At 40.5% G+C, this 15,350-nt stretch overlaps 1 protein-coding gene across 3 annotated transcripts in view; it reads right to left on the bottom strand.

Moving 5' to 3' along the window:
* The window catches only part of IL36B (interleukin 36 beta), a 31,850-nt gene extending 16,820 nt beyond the window's left edge, over positions 1–15,030 (bottom strand). Inside the window, exon 1 of one of the 3 annotated variants that reach the window (XM_081068669.1) lies at positions 14,946–15,030. The gene's annotated coding sequence lies outside the window, so the exon portion shown is untranslated. Of the gene's footprint in view, positions 1–14,917 lie in introns of all 3 variants that reach the window. The other 2 variants (XM_081068671.1, XM_081068670.1) reach the window with 2 other exon arrangements.
* Positions 15,031–15,350: the final 320 nt, after the last annotated feature.

The raw sequence follows: 15,350 nt of genomic DNA, 5'->3' as shown, positions 1-15,350 counted from the left end.
TATTTTTAACACTGAATAATATTTCATTTTAGGGATATACCATATTGTTTTATTAATTCATCAGTTGATGGGAATTTCGGTTTCTACATTTGGCTATTGTGAAAGTGGTCTTATTAACTTTTGCATACAGGTTTTTGAACACCACCTTTCAGTTCTTTTGGGTACATATCTATGGTCATATGGTACTTCTAGATTCAACTTATTGGAGAAACACCAAACAATTTTCACAGTATCCATACCATTTTACATTTGCACCAGTGATGTATTAATCTATTCAGACTTTCATAACAAAATGTTACAGACTGGGTGGCTTCAATAACAGAAATGTATTTCTCCACTGTCCTGAAAGTCCAAGATGAAGGTGCCATTAAAGTTGCTTTCTAATGAGGGTCAGATGAGAGGGACCTGCTCAGCAGGGCCTGATGCTGAGGGTGTCAGTAGGAAGGCCCGGCCTGAGCAGGACCACAGAGACCACTTGCTGCACAGACTCTCATTCTGGTGTCTGCCTGGCACTGGGGCTTCTATCCTTGCCCAGTGAGCACCTGGGCAATTCCAGTTGAGGATCCACATGTGTCACAATGGTACAGCTGTGACATTGTCAGTCCTCTCTCCATGTGGCTGCATCTGCAGAAGTGCCTTGTCCCACTTCCTGGCCCAGAGTCTTATTACACGACAGTCCTTCCCCTTCTAGCTCAGGCCTCCACTTGTGCCATACTCTGTGCTCTGTAGAACCAGCTTACTCACACTAGAGAGACACTTGGGTCCAAGGGTAATGACTTGCCTAGGGTCACCTTGCAAGTTGGAAGACAAGAAATGTCCCAAAACACACTGTCTGTGTGAGCTGCTGGGTCCAATAGGTGGAACCAAGCAGAATGGTCCTTGGAGTATTTGTTGGTGAATTAAAACAGTACCTACTTATTATATCTAAAAAATGTCAGCATCAAAAATCTGGCGAATTAAGATATGGAAACAACCGAAATGCCCATCAGTAGATGACTGGATTAAGAAGCTGTGGTACATTTATACAATGGAGTATTACGCAGCCATAAAGAAGAAAGAAATCTTATCATTTGCAGCAACATAGATGGATCTAGAGAGCGTTATGTTAAGTGAAATAAGTCAGAAAGAGAAAGACAAGTACCATATGATCTCACTTATATATGGAATCTAAAGAAAAGACTATGTGAATGAACTAATCAGAAACAGTTTTGGGGACACAAAGAAAAAACCGAGAGTTGTTAGATGGGTGTGTGGGGGGGTTGGGGATAAGGGGAAAGGTGAAGGGATTTGGAAGCAGCTGGTAACCACAAGATGGCCTCAGGGTTTTTTTGAAAATTAATTTGGGGAAGGTATTCAATAATGTTGTAAAGATTTTGCTGGGTATCCGATGGACATGCGTCCTATTTGGGAGACCACCTCAGGGATACTGTGGATACCTGATCATGGCATTGTACACCAGAAGCTAAACATTAATGAATGCCAACAATAATTTTATATATATAATGTGATGGTTCAGTGTGAGGTCGGAGGGATAGTGGATGGGGGGAGGGGGGTTCACAGTGTGAGGGATATAAATGATGAACGTCTAAGTATTACCTTGTCTTGTACACCTGAAACTAATAAATAAATAATAATAAAAAAATCTGGCGAATTGATCCACGAGTGTTGAGAAGGTTCAAGCGGATATTGGAGGACAGAGAGGCAAGTCGCTCATTTATCTGTTCCTCTGCCAAATCTGATGGGCAGGCTGGGATCAGTGGGCTGCCAACCCTATACACATGTGCATGTCCTCTCAGCAGGGTGATTTCAGAGAGTTAGACTTAATACAATATAGATCAGGGGTTCCCGACAATACCAAAAGTAAGATAGAGAAGTACCACTTTCATTAGGTCTTAGTTCAGAGCTGGCACAGTTTATTCTGTGGGTCTCCTTATTCTACTGGTCAAAGCAAAATCTGAAGTGCTCAGGGGAAGACTCTAACTGCCACCACTTAACAGGAAATGTAGCAATGAATTTGCAGCCACAATACATCCTCTGGCCACAAATAAATTCCCATATACAAAATGTACAGACTCTCTCACAAAAGAATGAAAATTGAAATGGTCTTTGAAAAATAAAAATCTGAGATTGAAGAAACGCACCCAGTGTGCACCAAATGTAATGGAAGAAGCACAGCAGGCCCACAGCCACCTGAGTTTTAGCCTAGTACAGACGGAAGGTGCTTCAGTATAGCCCAGGCCTGCTCCCTGGAAAAGACCACAGCCCTTGGCTCTGCCCTCTGAACAATCCTTGTTTTTCACAAGAAAAGGTCCATGATTGCACGTGAATAGTCCCAGACAAATTTGGTTGCAGAGACTTCTTTCCCATTTGTAACGTCCATCTCCCTTTCAATTCAAATTGAATAAATCTGTTACATATCCTTCCCAAAATTTGTGGTCTGTCTATAAAATTATAATCTACTCTATTAGACAAAAATCAACACCACATTTCTTTCTAAGATATGCCTGTATCCACTTTGGACCAATGTTTGAGGTACAGTGGTTAATGCCTTCGTAACTGAAGAAGCTTTCTCATGTAGCCATAAGGGCCTAGGGGGCAAGGCCTTCACAGTAAGAGGACTTATTGACAATCAGAGGGGCCCTACTAGGAACAATTCTTACATTCTTTTGGTAAAATGCACATAACCACATATGCCATCTGAGCCATTATAAAGTACATTCAGTAACATTAATATACTCACAGCATTTTTCAATCATCAATCAACTCTACCTAATTCCAACTATCTGATTTGAAACCGTCAAAGGAAACTCCATGCCATTGAACTATCACTTCTACGTTTTTTTTAAATTAAAGTTTATTGGGGTGACAATTGTTGGTAAAGTTTCATAGATTTCAGGTGTACAATTCCGAAATACATCATCTATATATACCACATTGTGTGCTCACCACCCAGAGTCAGTTCTCTTTTCATCACCATACATTGGATCTCCTTTACCCTCATCTACCAACCCCTTCTACCCTTACCCTCTGGTAACCACTAAACTATTGTCTGTGTCTATGAGATTTTGTTTCTTCATTTGTTTTTCTTGTTCTTTAATTGTTTTCAATTTTATATACCACATATCAGTGAAATCACATGGTTCTCAACTTCTTCTGTCTGACTTATTTCGCTCAACATAATAATCTCAAGATCCATCCATGTTGTCACAAATGTTCCTATTTCATCTTTTCTTAAGGCAGAATAGTATTCCATTGTGTATCTATACCACAACTTCTTTATCCATTCATCTATCGAAGGACATTTTGGTTGTTTCCATGTCTTGGCCACCGTAAATAAAGCTGCAATGAACATTGGAGTACATATATCTTAACGGATAAATGCTTTCAGATTTTTGGGGTAGATACCCAGGAGAGGGATTGCTGGGTCATATGGGAATTCTATTCTTAATTTTTTGAGGAACCTCCACAATGCCTTCCATAGTGGCTGCACCAGTCTGCATTCCCACCAACAGTGTATGAGGGTTCCTTTTCTCCACAGCCTCTCCAACACTTGTTGCTATTTGTCTTGTTGATGATAGCCATTCTGACTGGGGTGAGGTGATATCTCACTGTGGTTTTTATTTGCATTTTTCTGATGATTAGTGATGTTGAGCATTTTTCATGTCTATTGGCCATTTATACGTCCTCTTTGGAGAAATGTCTATTCAGATCTTCTGCCCATTTTTAAATTGGATTGTTTGTTTGTTTGTTGTTGTTGTTGAGTTGTATGACTTCCTTATATGTTTTGGATATTAGTCCATTGTCTGAGGCGTTGTTTGCAAAAATCTTCTCCCATTTGGTTGGTTGCCTCTTTATTTTGTCGATGGTTTCTTTTCCTGTGTAGAAGCTTCTAAGTTTGATATAGCCAGATTATTTAACTCTTACTTCCCTTGCCTTTGAAATCAAATTCATTCATCAAAATGGCGGAGTGAGGTGAGCCTCTGTAAAGCTCTCCTGGAATTTACAACTAATCGGACAACAATAACTCCACAAAGAACTCGCTGCACAGCAGACAGGCAAGACAAAGAGGCCCACTACTGAATTCACCTCCAGGTGGGCGAATCCCGCGAGAGGGGGAGGAGGGAAGGGAGAAGTGCGGGGATGGAGCCGCGCAGGCACAGGACGCGGACCTAGCTCAGTGCTCTGAACTCGCTGCATCCCGAAACTGCTGCAGCTGCAAGAGAGGGAAGAACTTGGACTGCTAGTGCTCCGCTTGAGGCCCACAGAGCTGAGGGGGCAGCATATAGCACGGCTGAACCCAACGCTCATGGCAGACACCTCGGAGCAAAGACTGAGGGAAGAGTGCTGAACACTCGTTTGAGCCCTCACTGCCGAACGAAGAACGGAAGCCCTAGGCACTGAGACTAGCCGCCCCCTCCCCACCCTCCCAGAGCTCGCCCTGCGCCCACCTGCCCGGTGCTAGAAGCGATAAAGTAGCAGTGTCAGATCAAAAGGACAGGATTTTTGCTGTTCAGAGAACTGTGAACCTCAGAAACAGATTCACAGCCCAACTAGTTCTGGCAAAGGGGAGGGAGCTGTGGAAGCAGGACAGGCTGTGGTGGTGGTCACTGCCATTGCTCTGGGCCACTCTCACAACTCACCCCTCCACTGGCCACACCTATCTGGGCGGATCCCTGCAGGAGTAAACAGAACTGCTGAAACATATGGGCTCTGAATCGGGTGCAGAAAGAGCTTTGGAACTTCAAAAGCTCTCTGCACCCCCACAGGGACGTGGTGCCCTATGACCCAGGTGTACTGTTAACAGAGGAGAGGCCCGTCTCCCAAAGAATCCCCCCATTGTGTGAGAAGATGCAAAAGTGCAGATAAAATATAGCACTACTGTGTCAGAGAGAGAGAAAAAAAGGCTGCAGTCAGAGAGAAAATAAAACATTCTTCCAACAAGTATTGGAAAACAAAAGAAAGACCTCTTCCTATCAACTTGTTGCAGAAGTCACTCCTGTAGATGTCTAGGAAGAGAAATAATAAATCAGTAATTGCCATGAATAACCAAGGCAACAAGACAGCTCAGAAAGAAAGTGAAAAGTCTCCAGAAAAGGAACTTAAAGATATGGAAATATGTGACTTAAATGATAGAGAATTCAAGATTGTAGTTCTGAAAAACCTCAACGAGATGCAAGAAAACACAGAAAAGCAATTTAATGAACTCTGAAACACAATCAAAGAACAACATGAGCATTTTAAGAAAAAGATTGAAATTTTAAAAAAGACCCAAACGGAATTTCTGGAGATTAAGAACTCAACAGAAAAAATTAAGAATGAAATAACCAGCTTAGGTAGTAGAGTTGACCAGATGGAGGAAAGAATCAGTGACATCAAAGATAGAAACCTGGAAATGACACGGATGGAAGAAGAAAGACACTTGAGACTTAAAAGAAATGAAAGAACTCTACAAGAACTTTCTGACTCCATCAGAAAGAGCAATATAAGAATAATGGGCATACCAGAAGGAGAAGAAAGAGAGAAGGGAACAGAGAATATACTCAAAGAAATTGTTAATGAGAACTTCCCAAATTTGTGGACAGAACTAGATCCTCGAATCCAAGAAGCAAATAGAACACCTAATTACCTCAATCCCACCAGGCTTTCTGCAAGGCACATTGTATTGAAGCTGTCTAAAATTAACATCAAAGAAAGAATCCTGAAGGCAGCCAGGGAAAAGAAGACGGTAAACTACAAAGGAAAGCCCATTAGATTATCATCAGATTTTTCAGCAGAAACTCTACAAGCTAGGAGGGAATGGAACCAAATATTCAACTATTGAAAGAGAGAAATTATGAGCCAAGAATAATATATCCAGCAAAGATCTCCTTTAGATATGAAGGAGGAATAAAGACCTTTCCAGACATCCAGAAGCTGAGGAAATTTTCTAATACACGACCTGCACTACAAGAAATACTAAAGGAGGCTATTAGACCACCATCAACAGGGACAACTTGTGGCAACCGAAACATAAAAAGGGGGAGCGTAAAGGCCTGAACTGGAATATGGGAATAGAGAAAGTAAGCATACTGAAGAAACTGGAATACTCTAAATATCAAACTTTCTTTTACATAAACTCAAGGGTAACCACTCAAAACACATCCAAATCTGAAATATATACTGTAATAAAAGAAGAAACAGAGGAAAACATCATAGAATACCACCACACAGAAATAACAGACAACAACAAAAAGGCAAAGAAACAATGGAGACACAGCCTTACCAGAAAACTAAAGACAGAATGACAGGAAATCCTCACATATCAATAATCACCCTAAATGTAAATGGACTGAACTCACCAATAAAGAGACACAGAGTAGCAGATTGGATCAAAAAACTAAACCCAACCATATGCTGTCCACAAGAGACACATCTCAGCTACAAGGACAAGCATAGACTCAAAGTGAAAGGGTGGAAATTGACACTCCAAGCAAATGGTATCCAGAGAAAATCAGGTGTAGCCATAATGATATCAGATGAAACAGACTTCAGGGTGAAAAAGATAACAAGAGACAAAGATGGACATTTCATAATGGTAAAGGGGACTATACAACAAGAAGACATAACAGTCATCAATATTTATGCCCCCAATCAGGGAGGACCGAAATATACAAGCAACTACTAACAGAACTAAAGGGAGAAATTGACCAAAACACAATTATACTAGGGGACTTAAATACATCATTGACAGCTATGGATAGATCATCCAAACAGAAAATAAATAACGAAATAGCAGCCCTAAATGACACATTAGATGAAATGGACATAATTGACATTTGTAGAGCACTTCATCCTAGAACATCAGAATATACATTCTTTTCGAGTGTACATGGAACGTTCTCAAGGATAGACCATATATTGGGACATAAAACGAGCCTCAGCAAATTTAAGAAGATTGAAATCATACCAGGCATATTCTCTGATCACAAGGCTTTGAAATTGGATATCAACTGCAAAAGAAAGCAGGAGACACTACAAACATGTGGAGATGAAACAACATACTTTTAAAGAATGACGGGGTCAAAGAAGACATAATAGGAGAGATCAAAGGATACATAGAAACAAATGAGAACGAAAATACATCCTACCAAAATTTTTGGGATGCAGTGAAAGCAGTTTTAAGAGGGAAATTTATATCATTACAGGCCTATCTCAAGAAATAAGAAAAATCCCAAATAAATAACCTCACATTAGACCTTAAAGAACTAGAAAAAGAAGAACAAATGAAACCCAAGGTCAGCAGAAGAAAGGAAATAATAAAAATCAGAGCAGAACTAAATGCAATAGAAAACAAAAGGACAATAGAAAAAAATTAATGTGACAAAGAGCTGGTTCTTTGAAAAGAATGACAAAACTGGGAAACCCTTGACTAGACTCACTAAGACGAAAAGAGAAAAAACACTAATAAACAAAATTAGAAATGAAAGAGGGGAACTTATCACAGATGCCACAGAAATATAAAGGATTATCGAAGAATACTATGAAAGACTATATGCCACCAAATTCAACAACCTAGAAGAAATGTACAAGTTCTTAGAAACATATAGCCTTCCTAGGCTGAATCGTGAAGAATCGGAAAATCTAAATAGAGCAAACACCAGTAAGGAAATTGAATCAGTCATCCAAAACCTTCCCAGAAGCAAAAATCCAGGATGAGATGATTTCACTAGTGAATTCTACAAAACCTTCAAAGAGGATCTAATACCTTTCCCGTTCAAACACTTCCCAAAAACTGAAGAAGAGATAATTCATTTTATGAAGACAACATTACCCTGATACCAAAATCTGGTAAGGATAACACAAAAAAAAAAACGAATATCTCTGATGAATCCAGATGCAAAAATCCTCAACCAAATTCTAGCAAATCGAATGCAACAGTACATTAAAAAGATCCTTCATCACGATCAACTCGGGTTTACCCAAGGGGCACAAGGATGGTTCAACATACGCAAATCCATCAATGTGTAACATAAACACATAAACAAAATAAAGGACAAAAATCATATGGTTATACCATTGATGCAGAAAAAGCATTTTACAAGATACAACATCCATTTATGATTAAAACACTTAATAAAATAGGTACAGAAGGAAAATACCATAACATAATAAAGGCCATATATGACAAACTCTCAAACAATATCATAATTAATGGTGAAAAACTGAAGCCCTTTGCTCTACATTCAGGAACACGACAGGGCTGTCCCCTATCATCTCTGCTTTTCAATATAGTGTTGGAAGTCCTCGCCAGAGCAATCAGACAAGAGAAAGAAATAAAAGGCATCCAAATTGGGAATGAAGAAGTCAAATTGTCACTCTTTGCAGATGACATGATGCTATATATAGAAAACCCTAAAGACTCCACCAAAAAGCTGTTAGAAACAATCAATGAATACAGTAAAGTTGCTGGCTACAAAATCAACGTACAAAAGTCCATTGCATTCCTATATACTAACAATGAAATCTCAGAAAAAGAAATTTAAAAAAAACAATTCCTTTTGCAATTCCAACAAAAAGATAAAATACCTAGGAATAAACTTAACCAAGGATGTGAAAGACCTATATGCTGAAAACTATAAGACATTTTTAAAAGAAATTAAAGAAAACACAAAGAAATGGGAAGACATTCCATGCTCATGGATTGGAAAAATCAACACAGTCAAAATGGCTGTACTACCCAAAGCAATATACAGATTTAATGCAATCCCCATCAAAATCCCAATGGCATTGTTTTAAAGAAATAGAACAAAAAATCGTCAGATTTGTCTGGAATCACAAAAGACCCCGAATAGCCAAATCAATCTTAAGAAAAAAAAGCAATACTGGAGGTATCGCACTCCCTGACTTTAGCCTGTACTACAGGGCAACAATAATCAAAACAGCATGATATTGGCAGAAAAACAGACACATAGACCAATGAAATAGAATTGAGAACCCAGAAATAGAACCACATAAATATGGACAGATAATTTTTGACAAAGAAGCAAAAAGCATACAATGGAGAAAAGACAGACTCTTCAATAAATGGTGCTGGCAGAATTGGAAAGCCACGTGCAAAAGAATGAAACTAGACTGCTATCTGTCACCATGTACCAAAATTAATTCAAAATGGATCAAAGACTTAAGCATAAGACTTGAAACAATAAACTGCATAGAAGAAAACATCAGCACTAAACTTATGGACCTTGGGTTCAAAGAGCATTTTATAAATTTGACTCCAAAGGCAAGGGAAGTAAAAGCTAAAATAAATGAATGGGACTACATTGAACTTAAAAGCTTCTACACAGCAAAAGCTTCTACATCGACAAAATAAAGAGGCAACCAAGTGAGTGGGAGAAGATTTTTGGAAACAGCACCTCTTGATAAGGGGCTAATACCCAAAATATACAAGGAACTCAAAGAACTCAACAGCAAGAAAACAAACAACCCAATTGAAAAATAGGCAGAGGTCCTGAAGAGACATTCTCCAAAGAGGATATACAAATGACAAATAGACATACGAAAAAATGCTGAACATCACTAATCATCAGAGAAATGCAAAATAAAAACCACAATGAGATATCACCTCACCCCGGTCAGAATGGCTATCATCAAGACAAATAGTCACAAGTGTTGGGGAGTCTGTGGAGAAAAAGGGACCCTCATACACTGTTGGTGGGAATGCAGACTGGTGCAGCCGTTATGGAAGGCAGTGTGGAGGTTCCTTAAAAAATTACAAATGGAATTACCATACGATAGCAATCCCTCTCCTGGGTATCAATATTCTGAAAATATTGATTCATAAAGACAAGTGTGCTCCAATGTTCATTGCAGCTATATTCATGGTGGTCATATTCATGAAAACAACCAAAATGTTTCAATAGATGAATGGATAAAGAAATTGTGGCATATATACGCAATGGAATACTATTCGGCAGTAAAAAAGGATGGAATAGGACCATTTGTGACAACATGGATAGATCTTGAGATTATAGTGCTAAGTGAATAAGCACTATATGATTTCACTGATATGTGAACCAAAAACAACAACAAAAAAAGAGACAAGCAAATGAGAAACAAAAACTCATAGACACAGACAATAGTTTAGTGGTTACCAGCGGGTAAGGGGTGAGGGGGGTGGTAGGTGAGGGTAAAGGGGATCAAACATATGGTGATAGAAGGAGAACTGACTCTGGGTGGTGAACATACAATGTGACTTACAGAGGATGTAATACAGAATTGTATATCTGAAATTTATATAACTTTACTAACAATTGTCACCCCAATAAACTTCAATTTATAAAACAAAAAAGAAACAAAATTTAAAAAAAAAGATTGTCACGGGGATACAAAAGTCAGCTTGGGGAATATAATCAATAATGTCGTAAAGTTTTTGTAGGGTGTCAGATGGGCACGTCTTATTAGGGAGAACACCTCATGGACAGTGTGGGTGCTTAACCACTGCACTGTACACATGAAGCTGAAGCTGAATAATACTGTATGTTAACAATAATTTAATATATATATAGTCATGGGAGATGGAGTACAGCATAGGGAATAGAGTCAATGGAATTGTAATAGGATGCCAGAGGGGCAATAGATTGGGGGAGAGGGGTGAAGTGTCTTTGTGAGGATTTAAGTGTCTATTACATTGTTTTGTACACCTGAAATGAATTTAAAAAAACACAATGAGACGCATATGATTAATGTAAGAGGTAAAGACAAACTCCTTTGTCCCAAACTTTTGCTAGAAAATAAATATATTTTTATTTAATTACTCTAAATTAAATTATTTTTATCATAATAGGGTGTATTAACTCAGATTGAAGTATTTCAAGATACAATGATTACTTCTAAAATATCCCTGTTTTCATTCAGTGTTATGACTACATTTACACGGATCATTATAATTATCGTTTTATATTTATTTGTTTAAAGACCCATTTTTTATTCTCACTTTTTATTTTGTTGCAGAAAAAGCGGCGAGGACCCAGAAACTCAAGCGGCACGCAGAGATCAGGGAGAACACAGCTTTATTATGCTAGCGGGCTCAGTGGGACTGTTCCCAAAGAACTGAGCACTTACTGGGGTCAGGCGCTTTGTTTTATATGTTTAGGCCTCCAGGTTGGGGGGGAAATCTGGCCGGGGTGCCAGGGAGATCCATCCCTAGCAACTGTGATATCTCAACATTGACAGGAAGGCCTCTAACCATAGGGCCCGCGGGAGACAGCTCCGATAAGGGATGGGAGGAGGGGGATGGAGCTCCTGGCCGGGGGCCTGCAGGAGACAGCTCCGTTAAGGGGGGATGGAGCTCTTAGCGGGGGTCTGCAGGAAAAAACCATCCCAACAATTTAAAATTGTATTAATTAGTATTATAATTAATTTTCAAGATACTTTTCAGAGACAGGACATTTTAATTTCTTTTCATATGAATATACTTTCTTTTGTCTTAGAAACAGATGACAGTTTTACTGGTTTTATTAAGTAATTTATGGTTCCTCTTAAAACCATGCTTCATTTATTTGGGGCGTGGGGCACTGAGATTTGCAGAAAAGATAAGATCAAATTCGGTTTTTACGTTTGAGGAAAGTCATTTTCTTCAATATTGTATATTTGATATTATTTCAAATGAAAAGGATTATATTTAATGTTAAAAAAAACAGATTCAGGGCCCCATTAATCGGAATGTACCCAACGGGCTTCGCACTTCAACTTCACACAGCCGGCAGATTCAGGGTGGCTGAAAGCTAATAAGCCAAGGATCCATCTTAAGTTAGAAAAGGAACCACCAAGAAATTAGAAGAAAAGAGAAAATGACAAGAAGGATGAATATATCAAATAAAGATTGACAGAAGGTCAACCAGGCCACAGGTTAGTCCTTTGAAAGACTCAGAAGAACAATTTCTTTTTAAATGACATGAATGAGAAGCAGCACATACAGATAAAATAAAGATTCAAAATCTAAGAAAATATTATCAATGACCGTAAGCTGACAATTTGGAAAAATTAAATGAAATGAAAAATTTCCTATAAAAAATAAGAAATAAAGGCTGAATTGTCCTATAATTATTCAAAAAATAAAGCAATTAGTTAAAAACATACACATACACACACAGAATTCTACAAAATTTTCAAAGAAGAAATCATCCCAATTTAAAACAAAATCTTTCAGACAAGGGAAAAAGAAGGAATCACTCCCAACTCATTCTACCTAACCAGCATAACCCTGAAATCAAAAGCACACAAAAATATTAAAAGTTACATATTTATCTCACTTATGAATATAGTTGCAAAAATCCTCAGGAAAATAATAGCAAATTGGATACAACAATACAGGGAAAAATAATATAGCACACCCATAGTGGGGCTATCTTAGACATCCAAGGATGGCTTGACAATAGGAAATGCATAACCCAAGGATTAAAATAGAAAAAACAAGAAAATCATCCCAATCGAAGACTCAACACCCATTCATGATTTAAACTCTTAGTAAATTAGGAGAACAGAAAATTCTTTAACTTGATAAAGAATATCCATATTTAAAACAACAACGAAAAAAATCAAGGATGAAAACACACCAACCAAAAAACCTAGGCAAACATCACCCTCGTCGTGGAAATACTGGAAGCATTGCCTTTAAAATCAGGGACAAGACTGAATGGCCACTGGACTGGAGGTCCTGGCCAGAAAAAAGCAGCTCAGAAATAGCAATCTGAGACTCAAGGATTAAAAAAAAAAGCAAAGGAAACTATCATTATTTGCAAGTGATATGATCATTTATGTAAAAAACCCAAGAGTCTGCAGGCAAATTAACAGAAATAATAGTACAGTACAGCAAAGTGTCTGGAAATGTGATGAACGTACCAAAGATAACCGTTTTTCTCTGCTCTGACGGCAAACAAATTGAGAACACAATTTCAGCAAAGCAACATTTCCAAGAGTGTCACAGACACTCAAGTACCCAGGAATAATTCCAACAAACTAAGTATGTGTTCTCTACAGGGAGAACCACACAACTGCATAAAGAGGTACTTAGAAAGGAAATATATTAACAGAGAAATATGCCAGATTTGAAAGCTAGATTTGGTATCATAAAGATGTCAATTCTGCCCAGATTGATCTACAGATTTCATCTGATTCCACAGGCCCTGACAGACCAATGCCCCCACCTCTGGCATCTGAGCTGTCTGTGTTTTACTTTGGCTGACAAAATGCAACAGAGATGCCAGTTCCAACCAGAGGGCTCAGGACGCCTGGCAGGTCTCCTCCGCCTCTGCCATCATCCTGAGAATACTCCCAGACTTGCCTGCTTGAGGATGACTTAAGTGGAGCCAAGCAGAGTAGCCCTGATGGTCCCCAGGGAGACCCGCCAACCCCTGGATGTGTGAGTGAGCGGGGACCACGACCCCCAGAGCGGCCCGCCCTGCGCGCAGCGGTAAGAAACCACTTGCTTGTAAGCCAGCCAGCTTTTGTGGTTGGCTGTTACACGGCATTTCTGGGGCAACAGGCTGCGATGTTACACTATCAAAAATAACGAAATGAAAACAAGGCTTTGCATGGATGGGGCAGGGCGATTGTGATTAATCCAACTCTATGCCCCTGAAGTCCAACAACAATCAAAAAGGAAGGTGGTGGTCCGGTAAGCACGGTTTTCACAGCTTTTCCTTGCGCTGTGTACAGGAACGTCTGGACTCCTACACCCAGCTGTGTGCAGAAGACACAGGACATAGAAGACAGAATTGAAGGCAGGCAATAAAGTCCAGACAGTGAAAGCCACTGAATGGCTGCCACATATGCATGTCCTTGGCTAGATGCTGAGAACAACACCGTGGCCTCTGAGAATTCATAAGTCTTAGAATAATCTAAATACGTAGATGAGCAGGGATCGTCCTTCTAATTCGAGTCATCCAGTAACTTCCTATGTGATTTCTGGAAGCAACATTTTTTTTAAATTTTATTTTATTTATTAGTTTCAGGTGTACAAAACAAGGTAATACTTAGACGTTCATCATTTATATCCCTCACACTGTGAACCCCCCTCCCCCCATCCACTATCCCTCCGACCTCACACCGAGCCATCACATTATATATATAAAATTATAGTTGGCATTCATTAATGTTTAGCTTCTGGTGTACAATGCCATGATCAGGTATCCACAGTATCCCTGAGGTGGTCTCCCAAATAGGACGCATGTCCATCGGATACCCAACAAAATCTTTACGACGTTATTGAATACCTTCCCCAAATTAATTTTCAGAAAACCCTGAGGCCATCTTGTGGTTACCAGCTGTGGAAGCAACATCTTTTTATCGAAGACTAAGTTAAAAAAAACAACTGAAAGCCTTTTTAGTTAGTGCCGAGCAGCAAAGCACCGACAAGAATTAGACGTCCAAGGGGAAAGTTCCCAAGTTCAAAGTGCTTCCACCGTCGGGTTTTTACACAGGTAACGTGAAGCTTCAGTTTAAAACCAAGTTGGCGACGGCACCGTCTCCTTATCTTTTTGACACACATAACGTGTTGCAGTAACAGTTGGCTGCAGTTGGATCTAGTTGGGTGACTGCCACCGTTTTGGCCCTTACCCAAGCCCCACAACATTCTCTTCTGGGCTTTCCCAAACATTATTTCTGAATAATTATGATTTGGCCTCAATACGAAATACCATAGGGACAATCCCCATTTTCAGAAAATCTGTGCTCTAAAAATTCCATCCATTTTCCAAACACAGGAGGCCTCCCAGGGAGGTACAGGAGACCGGCTGGGCACGCCGCTGCGGCTGCACGTGTCCCCGGGGGCCCCCCCACATCCGGGCGAGTCGCGGAAAGGAGAGGCGCCGCCCTTCCCCACCCCCACCCCCACCCCCACCCGCCGCCTCCGACGACCCCCGCCATGCCGCCTCACTTCCAGGTGCCCGGCCCCAAAACTTAACAGGCATCTTCTCCACTTCAGGGGGACGTTCGCGGCTGCTGCGCGACTCTCCAGGGGAGCCGCAGCGGACGCCGATTGGCTGGCGGCATCACAGGGCGGCGCTGGCGCGGACACCTCGATTGGCTGGCGGCGTCACAGGAGGGGCGGCGCTGGCGCAAACACCTCGATTGGCTGGCGGCATCACAGGGCGGCGCTGGCGCGGACACCTCGATTGGCTGGCGGCGCCAGCGGCGGGAGGCCCCGATTGGCTGGAGGCTCAGAGGAGGCCGGCGAGCTGACCGGGCCTCGGCCGCCAGCGGGCACGCCCACATCTCTGACGGTCGGCCACCGGGGAAAGGGGCATCGCGCGCCACGCATTGAGGCCCAGGCGGGACCAGGCCCGGCCCCAGTCTCCCGGCAAAACTCC

This window comes from Rhinolophus hipposideros (genome assembly GCF_964194185.1).
Source record: "Rhinolophus hipposideros genome assembly, chromosome: 12".
NCBI lineage: Eukaryota > Metazoa > Chordata > Mammalia > Chiroptera > Rhinolophidae > Rhinolophus > Rhinolophus hipposideros.
The sequence above is the reverse complement of the archived record's forward strand: the minus strand, read 5'-3'. Positions and strand labels throughout refer to the sequence as shown.